The following is a 15139-nucleotide window of genomic DNA, read 5'->3' on the forward strand; positions in this document are numbered from 1 at the left end:
TGCACACTCTTGGCATTCTCTCAACCCTTTTCATGGGGTAGTCACCTGGAATGTTTTTCAATTAACAGGTGTACCTTCTTAAAAGTTAATTTGTGGAATTTCATTCCTTCTTAAAGCGTTTGAGCCAATAGGTTTTGTTGAGACAACCCTATTTGGTAAAAGACCAAGTCCATATTATGCCAAGAATAGCTCAAATAAGCAAAGAGAAACAACAGTCCAACGTTACTTAAGACATGAATGTCAGTCAATATGGAACATTTCAAGAACTTTGAAAGTTTCTTCTAGTGCAGTCGCAAAAACCATGAAGTGCTATGATGAAACTAGCTCTCATGAGGAAGACCCAGAGTAACCTCTGCTGCAGAGGATAAGTTCAGTAGAGTTAACTGCACCTCAGATTGGAGCCCAAATAAATGTTTCACAGAGTTCAAGAAACACACATCTCAACATACACTGTTCAGAGGAGACTGCGTGAATCAGGCCTTCATGGTCGAATTGCTCCATTGAAACCACTACTAAAGGACGCACACCAATAATAAGAAGAGACTTGCTTGGGCGAAGAAACACGAGCAATGGACCTTAGACTGGTGGAAATCTGTACTTTGGTCTTATGATTCAAAAGTTTTGCCTTTCAATGTGTGTGTAAATAATCCAGGGTGTTTAGTTGTGTCACGACCTGTGCTGCTCACCAAGGAACGATGGGAGAGAGGGGGTTCTCCCACACCTCCATCAACTTCACCCCAACCAACACCACGACCCACACCGCTGTCCACTCCTCCGTCACCTGGACTTCAGGACCCTGGCTGCCAGCGTGGGATGGAATGAGAGGGCCCTGCAGGGACACCACCCTTACCCTCGACCAGCTGGATAACCTGTTGGCCACCCGCGGACGTCCAGATCGGGGTCCGTCCATTCCATTCCCCAGCACCTCCAATCCTACACTGTACTTTTGGTAATACTTTGTGAGTAGGCAACAAATACAATCATCTTAAATTGACATGTTGAATTTCTTTGCCATAGTAAATTGTATATTGCGCAAATTTCCCTAATGCGGACAGTGTGTGTTACTAACTTATACAAGCTTGCATTTTCACCCTATAAATCTTAGTGGAATTACACAAAATGTTAACCTCAAACAAAAGCATGGGATTTGTTCTCTACAGTGGCTACAGCAGAGAACTGGAAGGAAAGGCGGCCAAAGGAGGTGTTGGCTTTGGGGATGACCAGTGAGATATACCTGCTGGAGCGCGTACTACGGGAGATAAGGCGGAGCTTTACCTAGCATAGACTAAAAAGATGACCTGGAGCCAGTGGGTCTGGCGACGAATATGTAGCGAGAGCCAGCCGACTAGAGCATACAGGTCGTAGTGGCCATATCAATACAATTGAGCCTTTCTTTACACTGTTCTAATGAAAGTAAATTTCCATAATATCATCTAGCTTCCATAAACGTCGAACAAGGATTGAACCCATGTGCTTCAGTTTACAAAAACAGATGACTTAGCACATCTATTTCCTTCTTAAAATGTCAACATTCTGGAAAGTAGAGTTGTGCAAAAGCTAATTTCACAACTAAATATACTCATCAGAGAATTTGGGGATTAACTTCAGAGCGCATGCATTTCAAGTATTAGCTCTACCGTAGAGGCACATCCCCTTACTATATAATGGCAGGGTTGCCATTTTGAGAAAATGTTTTTTGTTTCAAAGTCCTCCAGTGAAAGAACCTTCCCATGGTACCAGCTATCTTTCAGTAAGGCAAAGATGGGATTTGAACCCATGATCTTTGGTTTACAAGACCGACGCCTTACCGCTTGGCCACCATGCCACTCTATGCTGCAAGATATTTATCAACATTCTGGAAAGTAGTAGTTGTGTAATGTGAATTTGGCACACAAATAACATCTCTGTTTCCTGTGAGAATTTTAACATTCTGAAAAGTAGGAGTTGTGTAATGTGAATTTGGCACACAAATACTCAGTGAACCTTGGGATTGAACCATGGACGTCATACTAAAATAGCATGCACTCCCCCTCTGAGCTTCGATCCCATTTTATTTGCAGATAAAATGCAATATTAATACAATGTACTTTTTATATACACCACTCCATTGAAGCTACAGTGAAATGATAGCAGCAATTCTAAATACAAGCAAGTATGGACATCTAACCCATGAACTTCAGTTTTTGAAAATGATGCAATTGAAGTTGGTGTAACAGTACTCGTCTTGCGTTGTGTACAATCAGTCATCGACACAGAACTCCAACATGTAGCACCAGTCATGTAGCTTTATTCGCTGGTTTGGTGCTTGTTCACTGGGCTAGTTACCAAAATAATACAATTACAATATACAATATAATATCTTTAACAATGTACCTGATAAGAACGACACAAAATTGCACGTCATGCAATGCACGTCTCACCCTCCAACTCTGCACTCACGCACTGTACAAAATATATGAACCCCCCACCAGACACAGTAAGTTGCTAGCTAATACTGGCGGGAATTCTCTACAACAAAATGCACAACAAATATTCTAAAAAAACGCTGCATCTTATGTGTGATGTTCGAATAACATTTACAAACAATTTGATATAAATTGTACATTTAAATCATCACTTGAGAGTGTAAAAATAACTTTTGATGTACAGTGCTTTGCAACCAACAACTTACCGCTGGTTTGGTGCTTGTTCACTGGGACGATTCTAACTGGAACATCCCCCCTCGTAAGCAAGCTTCGCAAACCAGCCAATAAGATGCCATGTTGAGTAGGTGAAGGCAAAACAAACTCAAACCAAAAACCCATTGGCTTAACAATAAAGTGGCAAGGGGAATCACCAATATAACCCTGTTACACTCCCCCCTACTGAATTCCACTTGCCAAGAAAAATAACAAAAAATACAAAACGGCACTGTGCAAATATACCAGATACAGAGACACTCAACATATGTACAGAATAATCCAGAGAAGAAAAAAATATATAAATATAAACTACCTAATAGAGAAAACTAAAAGGTAAAGCTGTGTATATCAAGGATGCAGACCCTGCTTTAAATCAGTCACTAAATATTCCAGTCATTAGACTATTCTCCTTGAGAATTAGAGTGAAAAGCGGTTGATCAAACCCCTTAGCCCTCATAGGTAAACATGCCTGTCACATGTTAAGTACACTCTGTGACTTTAAAACATCCAAGTAATAAAATAAACCACCATAAGAGACTTTATCATATCCGTCACATTACCATCCTGCAACCTCTAATCATGGTCACAATGATGTAAAAGCAAAACAAATAAAAGATGTCAATACCATTGCCCCTCTATTCACATATTTAACCTTCAAGAGCTAACTTTCTGCTGATTCATAATCTCAATCAGTCTTGACACTGGTTTAAATAGCCTTCCTGCCCTTGACCTAATATGACCCCGACTACCTTCAACTGTATAAGGGGTAACAGTGTTGTGTACTGTTGCAATAGTGTGTCCGTCAACACAGTCAGTACGTAACTGATCAGGTAAGGAATGGTCCGCGTTTGGTAGGTCAGTACAGATATCGTAAGCAGACTGGTCAATTAGCTCACTCACTACACTGTTACAGTCTCGGTCAGATTCTTGAAGACTCTCTGATCGAGGCAGACCTTCCAGCTGCAGTATATCATCCACGGAATCCAAAGGTGGAATATCCTGAGCATCCAAGGATCGCACATCACCCTCCAAGCTTGTGTCACCTGTTCCTTCAGAAGACAACTCTGACACCCACACTCTGGTTCTGTACTCAGCACCATCATCCACTGCAGTGTCCATGGCAGCTGAGACCACAAGGCTGTCATTCATGTCCTCAGACTCTGTTAATCCAGACATGTCTGTTCCATCCTCAACAGCAGCATGGGGAAGAGGAAGAAAGTTGACTGGCATTATCAGGTTGCAATGTACCGTCTTCTCCCGTCCAGTGGAGCTGTTCTGAATCTTAAAAGTGTGACTGTCAGCATTCAATCCAGTGACAAGGTAGACAGTATCCTCCCAACGGTCAGCGAGCTTCCGCTTTCCCCGCTCCCCCTTGTTAGCCAGCAATACTCGATCCCCAATCTCCACTGGTGCTCCTCTGACTCTTCTGTCATAAAGGTCAGCATGCCTCTTCAACTGCTTCGCTGCAGATGCCTGTGCTGCATTCATGGCTTCTTTCAGATCTCTCCTCAAAGACTGAACAAACTGGTCATAGTCGACAACTTCTGGGTTCTCTATGACAGAGCCAAAGACTATGTCAACAGGCAGTCTTGGCGTCCTCCCAAACATTAGCAGGAAAGGGGCAAAGCCTGTGGTCTCGTGGATTGTACAATTGTATGCAAACGTAAGGGACTTCAGCGCCTGAGGCCATCTGTGCTTTGCTCTCGTTGGCAGGGCCCGGATCATATTTCCCAAAGTCCTATTCATCCTTTCGCAGGACCCGTTCCCCATCGGATGGTACGGCGTGGTGTGAGACTTCTGAACGCCTGCAACACTCAACAGTTCGTCTATTAAAGCGCTCTCAAAGTTGGCTCCCTGGTCTGAGTGTATACGTCGAGGCATCCCATAGACACAGAAATAGTTGTTCCACAACTGATGAGCTACTGACTTAGCAGACTGGTTCGGACACAAGAAGGCATGAGCCAATTTGGTAAAGTGGTCAGTAACAACGAGCACATCCAAGGATTTGTTTGAAGAATCTTCTGCAGACCAGAAGTCTATGCACACTAGTTCAAGAGGCTCAGTTGTTATTATGCTCTCAAGAGGAGCTCTTGCTTCCGGATCAGGAGTCTTGCTCACCACGCATCTCCTGCAGCACTTCACATAAGCTTTTACCTCCCTCTCCAGGCCATGCCAGAATAACCTCTGTCTTGTCAGGTAGACTGTTCTCTGTTGGCCCTGGTGGCCCGCTTCATCATGGACACCCTTCAACACCATTGCTTTCATGGAGGCTGGAACCACATACAGATACATTTTCCTCTTTGTAACCACATTCTTCGAAACACGATACAGTACACCCATCTTCATGGTCAACTTGTCCCAACTTCTGAGAAGACACAAAACCTCAACACTCTCATGGGCACGCTCTCTCCGGGATGGTCTTCTCCCCCTCTCCACAAAGAAGATGACTTTGCTGATCACGTTGTCATCACGCTGCTTACTCATCAGTAGGTCGTGTGGCAGAACATTGACATCGGTCTGCTCTGATGGCATAACAGCCTGTGGGAGCTGTGGCAACAGCAGTGCATGTGAGCCCACTTCCCCCACCCAGCACCTGTGTGAATGAAGAACAGCTGCAACTTCATGTCTTGATAAAGCACCAGATGGGGGGTCAACAGTAGCCTGACAGCTAATGACCACTTCGTTGGAGTCAGAGGCTTTGTCAAAGGGGTGGCTGGACCAGCGAAACACATCTTGCACTCTGTCTGGGCGCACAGCGTCGGCTTCAGCTAGTAAGGTCTCGTACGGTACCCTTGTCAGGCGATGGAGTGCACTGGGTCGTACGAAGGGCTCTCTGCTCAAAGCATCTGCAACAACATTTATTTTTCCAGGGATGTACTTGATGTCAAACTCGTACGGTGCCAGCTTGGCGACCCATCTCTGTTCACAAGCATCAAGCTTTGCTTTGGTCAGAATGTATGTCAAGGGATTATTATCCGTCCATACCGTGAACTGCTTTCCCCGTAGCCAGTGGTGGAACTTGTCACAGATAGCCCATTTCATGGCAAAGAACTCGAGCCTGTGCGCAGGATACCTTGACTGTGCATAACTGAGGGACTTGCTCGCGAAGGCTATAGGTCTCGCTGTAGTTCCCGGTTCCTGCACCTGAGATAGCACAGCACCTAAGCCATTGCTGGATGCATCCACCGAGAGTAGAAATGGTTTTTCGAAGTTGGGGTGGGCCAACAAAACCTGGTCCAGTAAGGCTTGCTTTAGCTGGAATAAGGCCTGTCTGCATTCTGTTGTCCAGTCGGCAGCCGTCAACTTCCTGACAGGTGAGCTTCGCTTCTTTTTCCAGCGTGGAGCCTTGTGTCCAGTAGTCAATCCAAAGAGAGGCTTTGCAATGGTCAAGCAATCTTCAATGAACTGTTGATAATACACCACCATCCCAAGGAATGACCTCAATTTCTTCTGAGATGGAATGTCAGTGCCATCTTTCATCAGATCAGCTTCTGTTACTCCTGTAATGGCCCTCACCTTCTCAGGGTCTGTAGCTACACCATCCGCACTAATGATATGCCCCAGAAACTTCACAGACCTCTGCAGAAAGTTACATTTTTTTGGCGCCAACTTCAGGTTGTGAGCCTTGAGACGCTCAAAAACCATTTCCAGGCACTGTATAGCCAGATCTTCAGTGGGCGCATAGACCAAGACATCGTCAAGGTAACACAGCAGGCTAAGAAAGTTCTGATCCCCAAAGATGTTTAGCATCATCCTCATAAAGGTTGCCGGACTATTACATAACCCCTGTGGCATTCGATTGTATTCGTACAATCCAAATGGCGACGTAAAAGCTGTGAATCTCCGGTCATCCTCATGCACTTCCACATTGTAGTAGCCAGAGGTGAGGTCCATTGTCGAGAAAAAGGCATTTCCACCTAACGCAGCCAGCGCGTCAGCCTGGTGAGGGAGTGGGTGGGCGTCTTTGATGGTGCGAGCATTGAGCAAACGAAAATCAGTACAGAGTCTCAGGTCTCCAGACTTCTTCCATACAAGGACAAGGGGAGAGGCGAACTCACTACTTGACTTCCTTATGATATCACGTTCTTCCATCTCATTCAATGCTTGTTTGACCTTCTCATAATTATTTGGTGAAAGGCGTCGGTAGGGCATCCGAAAGGGTTTCTCATCACTCAGTTGAATGCGGTGAAGACATCCGGAAGCTTTTCCACAATCCAACTTGTGCCTGGAAAAAATAGACTGGTACTCAGCTATGAGCTGGATGAGTTTCTTCTTACCAGCAGGAGACGCTTGACAGGAGGAGACATCAATATCAGTCAAACCTAAGTCACGTAAGACCTCAGGATCGCTTGAACTGTCAGGTCCGTCAGTATCGTGAAGTTGGCTGGAACCGTCAGTCAGTGTCAAGTCATCTTGGCAGTCAGTGAGTATATCAGCCATTCTCTGCACTTGCTGCTGGAAAGCTGCTGATGAATCATCATTCACACACGAACAGTCAAAGTCCTCTAGAGCCATGCAAGGAAAGACATCGGCTAAAGTGGCGTTACGTCTCAATGTCACTGTCTTCTGAGAAGGGTTTATCACTCTAACAGGGAGCCACCCATCCCCCCGCAATAGAGCTACTGTCCTCCCTACCAGTATTGACCTTGGTGTTGACCTTGAACTGCTGGGCTCAATGACAACAGCACTGCCAGCTGATAGATTCTGAGTGTTTCGTAGTCTGCCCCAGACTAAGTGCTCCTGCATAGGCTCTAGAGTCACAGCCCCTTTTAGTCTCACAGTTCCAACTTTGTCAGGTACTTCACTGTCTCTCCACATTAGCCATTAGCCATCATATCGATTAGCTTGCTCTCCTCACCCCCGTCACACACAGGAGTATAAACCCTCTTCCAGAGATCACCATCCGTCTTCAGGTGGCGAATCAAGTGCTTTAGGAGATTGCTGCCCAAGATGAGGTCATCACTCTGGCCTTCCACCACCAGTGTAGGCACAGCAACTCTACATCCGTACACCTCCATCTCCAGCTCACATACTCCCAAAGGCCTCGTCTTCAACCCACCACAACCAACCAAGACTACCTCTGTAGGACTCAATGATGGACTTTTCAACACTCCTGCATGCAACAGCTCAGGTAAGACCCTAGAGCTCAAGGTACAAGCCATGGATCCACTGTCAAGCATAGCTCTCACTTCTACTTCTCCTCCTATTAACACCTTGGCATAGAATAAATCATCATACGGGGTAAGTCTCTGTGTGTTCTGCATTATGATACTCTTCTCAGTCTCCATTTCGTCACAAACACTTTTATATACAGACTCCAAATCAACAGCTCTCACTGATGGGGACTCTACAAAAGGCCCAACACTCTCCCCTTCTACATGCAGGCCTACTAGTTTTCCGGAAGCTGAGCAGTGATTACTGTAGGGACTCCACCAGCTGTGCTCAGAGCTGTGGCCTTGGGGCACTGAGAGCGTGCGTGGCCAGCTACATCTCAGAACGGCGAAGTTCTGAGATGGAAATCCAGTGAAGGATGATCTGATCCAGAAGAACGGTCACGGCACCACTGTAACAGTACTCGTCTTGCGTTGTGTACAATCAGTCATCGACACGGAACTCCAACATGTAGCACCAGTCATGTAGCTTTATTCGCTGGTTTGGTGCTTGTTCACTGGGCTAGTTACCAAAATAATACAATTACAATATACAATATAATATCTTTAACAATGTACCTGATAAGAACGACACAAAATTGCACGTCATGCAATGCACGTCTCACCCTCCAACTCTGCACTCACGCACTGTACAAAATATATGAACCCCCCACCAGACACAGTAAGTTGCTAGCTAATACTGGCAGGAATTCTCTACAACAAAATGCACAACAAATATTCTAAAAAAACGCTGCATCTTATGTGTGATGTTCGAATAACATTTACAAACAATTTGATATAAATTGTACATTTAAATCATCACTTGAGAGTGTAAAAATAACTTTTGATGTACAGTGCTTTGCAACCAACAACTTACCGCTGGTTTGGTGCTTGTTCACTGGGACGATTCTAACTGGAACATCCCCCCTCGTAAGCAAGCTTCGCAAACCAGCCAATAAGATGCCATGTTGAGTAGGTGAAGGCAAAACAAACTCAAACCAAAAACCCATTGGCTTAACAATAAAGTGGCAAGGGGAATCACCAATATAACCCTGTTACACTCCCCCCTACTGAATTCCACTTGCCAAGAAAAATAACAAAAAATACAAAACGGCACTGTGCAAATATACCAGATACAGAGACACTCAACATATGTACAGAATAATCCAGAGAAGAAAAAAATATATAAATATAAACTACCTAATAGAGCTGTGTATATCAAGGATGCAGACCCTGCTTTAAATCAGTCACTAAATATTCCAGTCATTAGACTATTCTCCTTGAGAATTAGAGTGAAAAGCGGTTGATCAAACCCCTTAGCCCTCATAGGTAAACATGCCTGTCACATGTTAAGTACACTCTGTGACTTTAAAACATCCAAGTAATAAAATAAACCACCATAAGAGACTTTATCATATCCGTCACATTACCATCCTGCAACCTCTAATCATGGTCACAATGATGTAAAAGCAAAACAAATAAAAGATGTCAATACCATTGCCCCTCTATTCACATATTTAACCTTCAAGAGCTAACTTTCTGCTGATTCATAATCTCAATCAGTCTTGACACTGGTTTAAATAGCCTTCCTGCCCTTGACCTAATATGACCCCGACTACCTTCAACTGTATAAGGGGTAACAGTGTTGTGTACTGTTGCAATAGTGTGTCCGTCAACACAGTCAGTACGTAACTGATCAGGTAAGGAATGGTCCGCGTTTGGTAGGTCAGTACAGATATCGTAAGCAGACTGGTCAATTAGCTCACTCACTACACTGTTACAGTCTCGGTCAGATTCTTGAAGACTCTCTGATCGAGGCAGACCTTCCAGCCGCAGTATATCATCCACGGAATCCAAAGGTGGAATATCCTGAGCATCCAAGGATCGCACATCACCCTCCAAGCTTGTGTCACCTGTTCCTTCAGAAGACAACTCTGACACCCACACTCTGGTTCTGTACTCAGCACCATCATCCACTGCAGTGTCCATGGCAGCTGAGACCACAAGGCTGTCATTCATGTCCTCAGACTCTGTTAATCCAGACATGTCTGTTCCATCCTCAACAGCAGCATGGGGAAGAGGAAGAAAGTTGACTGGCATTATCAGGTTGCAATGTACCGTCTTCTCCCGTCCAGTGGAGCTGTTCTGAATCTTAAAAGTGTGACTGTCAGCATTCAATCCAGTGACAAGGTAGACAGTATCCTCCCAACGGTCAGCGAGCTTCCGCTTTCCCCGCTCCCCCTTGTTAGCCAGCAATACTCGATCCCCAATCTCCACTGGTGCTCCTCTGACTCTTCTGTCATAAAGGTCAGCATGCCTCTTCAACTGCTTCGCTGCAGATGCCTGTGCTGCATTCATGGCTTCTTTCAGATCTCTCCTCAAAGACTGAACAAACTGGTCATAGTCGACAACTTCTGGGTTCTCTATGACAGAGCCAAAGACTATGTCAACAGGCAGTCTTGGCGTCCTCCCAAACATTAGCAGGAAAGGGGCAAAGCCTGTGGTCTCGTGGATTGTACAATTGTATGCAAACGTAAGGGACTTCAGCGCCTGAGGCCATCTGTGCTTTGCTCTCGTTGGCAGGGCCCGGATCATATTTCCCAAAGTCCTATTCATCCTTTCGCAGGACCCGTTCCCCATCGGATGGTACGGCGTGGTGTGAGACTTCTGAACGCCTGCAACACTCAACAGTTCGTCTATTAAAGCGCTCTCAAAGTTGGCTCCCTGGTCTGAGTGTATACGTCGAGGCATCCCATAGACACAGAAATAGTTGTTCCACAACTGATGAGCTACTGACTTAGCAGACTGGTTCGGACACAAGAAGGCATGAGCCAATTTGGTAAAGTGGTCAGTAACAACGAGCACATCCAAGGATTTGTTTGAAGAATCTTCTGCAGACCAGAAGTCTATGCACACTAGTTCAAGAGGCTCAGTTGTTATTATGCTCTCAAGAGGAGCTCTTGCTTCCGGATCAGGAGTCTTGCTCACCACGCATCTCCTGCAGCACTTCACATAAGCTTTTACCTCCCTCTCCAGGCCATGCCAGAATAACCTCTGTCTTGTCAGGTAGACTGTTCTCTGTTGGCCCTGGTGGCCCGCTTCATCATGGACACCCTTCAACACCATTGCTTTCATGGAGGCTGGAACCACATACAGATACATTTTCCTCTTTGTAACCACATTCTTCGAAACACGATACAGTACACCCATCTTCATGGTCAACTTGTCCCAACTTCTGAGAAGACACAAAACCTCAACACTCTCATGGGCACGCTCTCTCCGGGATGGTCTTCTCCCCCTCTCCACAAAGAAGATGACTTTGCTGATCACGTTGTCATCACGCTGCTTACTCATCAGTAGGTCGTGTGGCAGAACATTGACATCGGTCTGCTCTGATGGCATAACAGCCTGTGGGAGCTGTGGCAACAGCAGTGCATGTGAGCCCACTTCCCCCACCCAGCACCTGTGTGAATGAAGAACAGCTGCAACTTCATGTCTTGATAAAGCACCAGATGGGGGGTCAACAGTAGCCTGACAGCTAATGACCACTTCGTTGGAGTCAGAGGCTTTGTCAAAGGGGTGGCTGGACCAGCGAAACACATCTTGCACTCTGTCTGGGCGCACAGCGTCGGCTTCAGCTAGTAAGGTCTCGTACGGTACCCTTGTCAGGCGATGGAGTGCACTGGGTCGTACGAAGGGCTCTCTGCTCAAAGCATCTGCAACAACATTTATTTTTCCAGGGATGTACTTGATGTCAAACTCGTACGGTGCCAGCTTGGCGACCCATCTCTGTTCACAAGCATCAAGCTTTGCTTTGGTCAGAATGTATGTCAAGGGATTATTATCCGTCCATACCGTGAACTGCTTTCCCCGTAGCCAGTGGTGGAACTTGTCACAGATAGCCCATTTCATGGCAAAGAACTCGAGCCTGTGCGCAGGATACCTTGACTGTGCATAACTGAGGGACTTGCTCGCGAAGGCTATAGGTCTCGCTGTAGTTCCCGGTTCCTGCACCTGAGATAGCACAGCACCTAAGCCATTGCTGGATGCATCCACCGAGAGTAGAAATGGTTTTTCGAAGTTGGGGTGGGCCAACAAAACCTGGTCCAGTAAGGCTTGCTTTAGCTGGAATAAGGCCTGTCTGCATTCTGTTGTCCAGTCGGCAGCCGTCAACTTCCTGACAGGTGAGCTTCGCTTCTTTTTCCAGCGTGGAGCCTTGTGTCCAGTAGTCAATCCAAAGAGAGGCTTTGCAATGGTCAAGCAATCTTCAATGAACTGTTGATAATACACCACCATCCCAAGGAATGACCTCAATTTCTTCTGAGATGGAATGTCAGTGCCATCTTTCATCAGATCAGCTTCTGTTACTCCTGTAATGGCCCTCACCTTCTCAGGGTCTGTAGCTACACCATCCGCACTAATGATATGCCCCAGAAACTTCACAGACCTCTGCAGAAAGTTACATTTTTTTGGCGCCAACTTCAGGTTGTGAGCCTTGAGACGCTCAAAAACCATTTCCAGGCACTGTATAGCCAGATCTTCAGTGGGCGCATAGACCAAGACATCGTCAAGGTAACACAGCAGGCTAAGAAAGTTCTGATCCCCAAAGATGTTTAGCATCATCCTCATAAAGGTTGCCGGACTATTACATAACCCCTGTGGCATTCGATTGTATTCGTACAATCCAAATGGCGACGTAAAAGCTGTGAATCTCCGGTCATCCTCATGCACTTCCACATTGTAGTAGCCAGAGGTGAGGTCCATTGTCGAGAAAAAGGCATTTCCACCTAACGCAGCCAGCGCGTCAGCCTGGTGAGGGAGTGGGTGGGCGTCTTTGATGGTGCGAGCATTGAGCAAACGAAAATCAGTACAGAGTCTCAGGTCTCCAGACTTCTTCCATACAAGGACAAGGGGAGAGGCGAACTCACTACTTGACTTCCTTATGATATCACGTTCTTCCATCTCATTCAATGCTTGTTTGACCTTCTCATAATTATTTGGTGAAAGGCGTCGGTAGGGCATCCGAAAGGGTTTCTCATCACTCAGTTGAATGCGGTGAAGACATCCGGAAGCTTTTCCACAATCCAACTTGTGCCTGGAAAAAATAGACTGGTACTCAGCTATGAGCTGGATGAGTTTCTTCTTACCAGCAGGAGACGCTTGACAGGAGGAGACATCAATATCAGTCAAACCTAAGTCACGTAAGACCTCAGGATCGCTTGAACTGTCAGGTCCGTCAGTATCGTGAAGTTGGCTGGAACCGTCAGTCAGTGTCAAGTCATCTTGGCAGTCAGTGAGTATATCAGCCATTCTCTGCACTTGCTGCTGGAAAGCTGCTGATGAATCATCATTCACACACGAACAGTCAAAGTCCTCTAGAGCCATGCAAGGAAAGACATCGGCTAAAGTGGCGTTACGTCTCAATGTCACTGTCTTCTGAGAAGGGTTTATCACTCTAACAGGGAGCCACCCATCCCCCCGCAATAGAGCTACTGTCCTCCCTACCAGTATTGACCTTGGTGTTGACCTTGAACTGCTGGGCTCAATGACAACAGCACTGCCAGCTGATAGATTCTGAGTGTTTCGTAGTCTGCCCCAGACTAAGTGCTCCTGCATAGGCTCTAGAGTCACAGCCCCTTTTAGTCTCACAGTTCCAACTTTGTCAGGTACTTCACTGTCTCTCCACATTAGCCATTAGCCATCATATCGATTAGCTTGCTCTCCTCACCCCCGTCACACACAGGAGTATAAACCCTCTTCCAGAGATCACCATCCGTCTTCAGGTGGCGAATCAAGTGCTTTAGGAGATTGCTGCCCAAGATGAGGTCATCACTCTGGCCTTCCACCACCAGTGTAGGCACAGCAACTCTACATCCGTACACCTCCATCTCCAGCTCACATACTCCCAAAGGCCTCGTCTTCAACCCACCACAACCAACCAAGACTACCTCTGTAGGACTCAATGATGGACTTTTCAACACTCCTGCATGCAACAGCTCAGGTAAGACCCTAGAGCTCAAGGTACAAGCCATGGATCCACTGTCAAGCATAGCTCTCACTTCTACTTCTCCTCCTATTAACACCTTGGCATAGAATAAATCATCATACGGGGTAAGTCTCTGTGTGTTCTGCATTATGATACTCTTCTCAGTCTCCATTTCGTCACAAACACTTTTATATACAGACTCCAAATCAACAGCTCTCACTGATGGGGACTCTACAAAAGGCCCAACACTCTCCCCTTCTACATGCAGGCCTACTAGTTTTCCGGAAGCTGAGCAGTGATTACTGTAGGGACTCCACCAGCTGTGCTCAGAGCTGTGGCCTTGGGGCACTGAGAGCGTGCGTGGCCAGCTACATCTCAGAACGGCGAAGTTCTGAGATGGAAATCCAGTGAAGGATGATCTGATCCAGAAGAACGGTCACGGCACCACTGTAACAGTACTCGTCTTGCGTTGTGTACAATCAGTCATCGACACGGAACTCCAACATGTAGCACCAGTCATGTAGCTTTATTCGCTGGTTTGGTGCTTGTTCACTGGGCTAGTTACCAAAATAATACAATTACAATATACAATATAATATCTTTAACAATGTACCTGATAAGAACGACACAAAATTGCACGTCATGCAATGCACGTCTCACCCTCCAACTCTGCACTCACACACTGTACAAAATATATGAACCCCCCACCAGACACAGTAAGTTGCTAGCTAATACTGGCGGGAATTCTCTACAACAAAATGCACAACAAATATTCTAAAAAAACGCTGCATCTTATGTGTGATGTTCGAATAACATTTACAAACAATTTGATATAAATTGTACATTTAAATCATCACTTGAGAGTGTAAAAATAACTTTTGATGTACAGTGCTTTGCAACCAACAACTTACCGCTGGTTTGGTGCTTGTTCACTGGGACGATTCTAACTGGAACATCCCCCCTCGTAAGCAAGCTACGCAAACCAGCCAATAAGATGCCATGTTGAGTAGGTGAAGGCATAACAAACTCAAACCAAAAACCCATTGGCTTAACAATAAAGTGGCAAGGGGAATCACCAATATAACCCTGTTACATTGGCAACCATGCCACTTCTGTTCCATAAATGTACGAACAGGGATTGAACGCACGTTCTTCAGATTACAAGAGCAAATTATTTAGCACATCTCTGTTTCCTGCTGAGAATTTCAACATTCTGGAAAGTAGGAGATGGGCCATTGCAAAAATTTCAATGGAGAAGCTGGGGATTGAACCCAGGACCTCATCCATGCGAAGCATGCACTCTACCACTGAGCTACATCCCC

At 45.8% G+C, this 15139-nt stretch overlaps 2 non-coding genes across 2 annotated transcripts; both read right to left on the bottom strand.

The window, feature by feature from the left end:
• Positions 1-1753: 1753 nt before the first annotated feature.
• trnat-ugu lies at positions 1754-1825 on the bottom strand. Its single transcript has one exon. It is a non-coding gene; the product is annotated as a tRNA-Thr (tRNA).
• A 13242-nt stretch (positions 1826-15067) lies between these two features.
• trnaa-cgc lies at positions 15068-15139 on the bottom strand. Its single transcript has one exon. It is a non-coding gene; the product is annotated as a tRNA-Ala (tRNA).

Source organism: Oncorhynchus mykiss, chromosome Y (genome assembly GCF_013265735.2).
Source record: "Oncorhynchus mykiss isolate Arlee chromosome Y, USDA_OmykA_1.1, whole genome shotgun sequence".
Classification (NCBI taxonomy): Eukaryota; Metazoa; Chordata; class Actinopteri; order Salmoniformes; family Salmonidae; genus Oncorhynchus; species Oncorhynchus mykiss.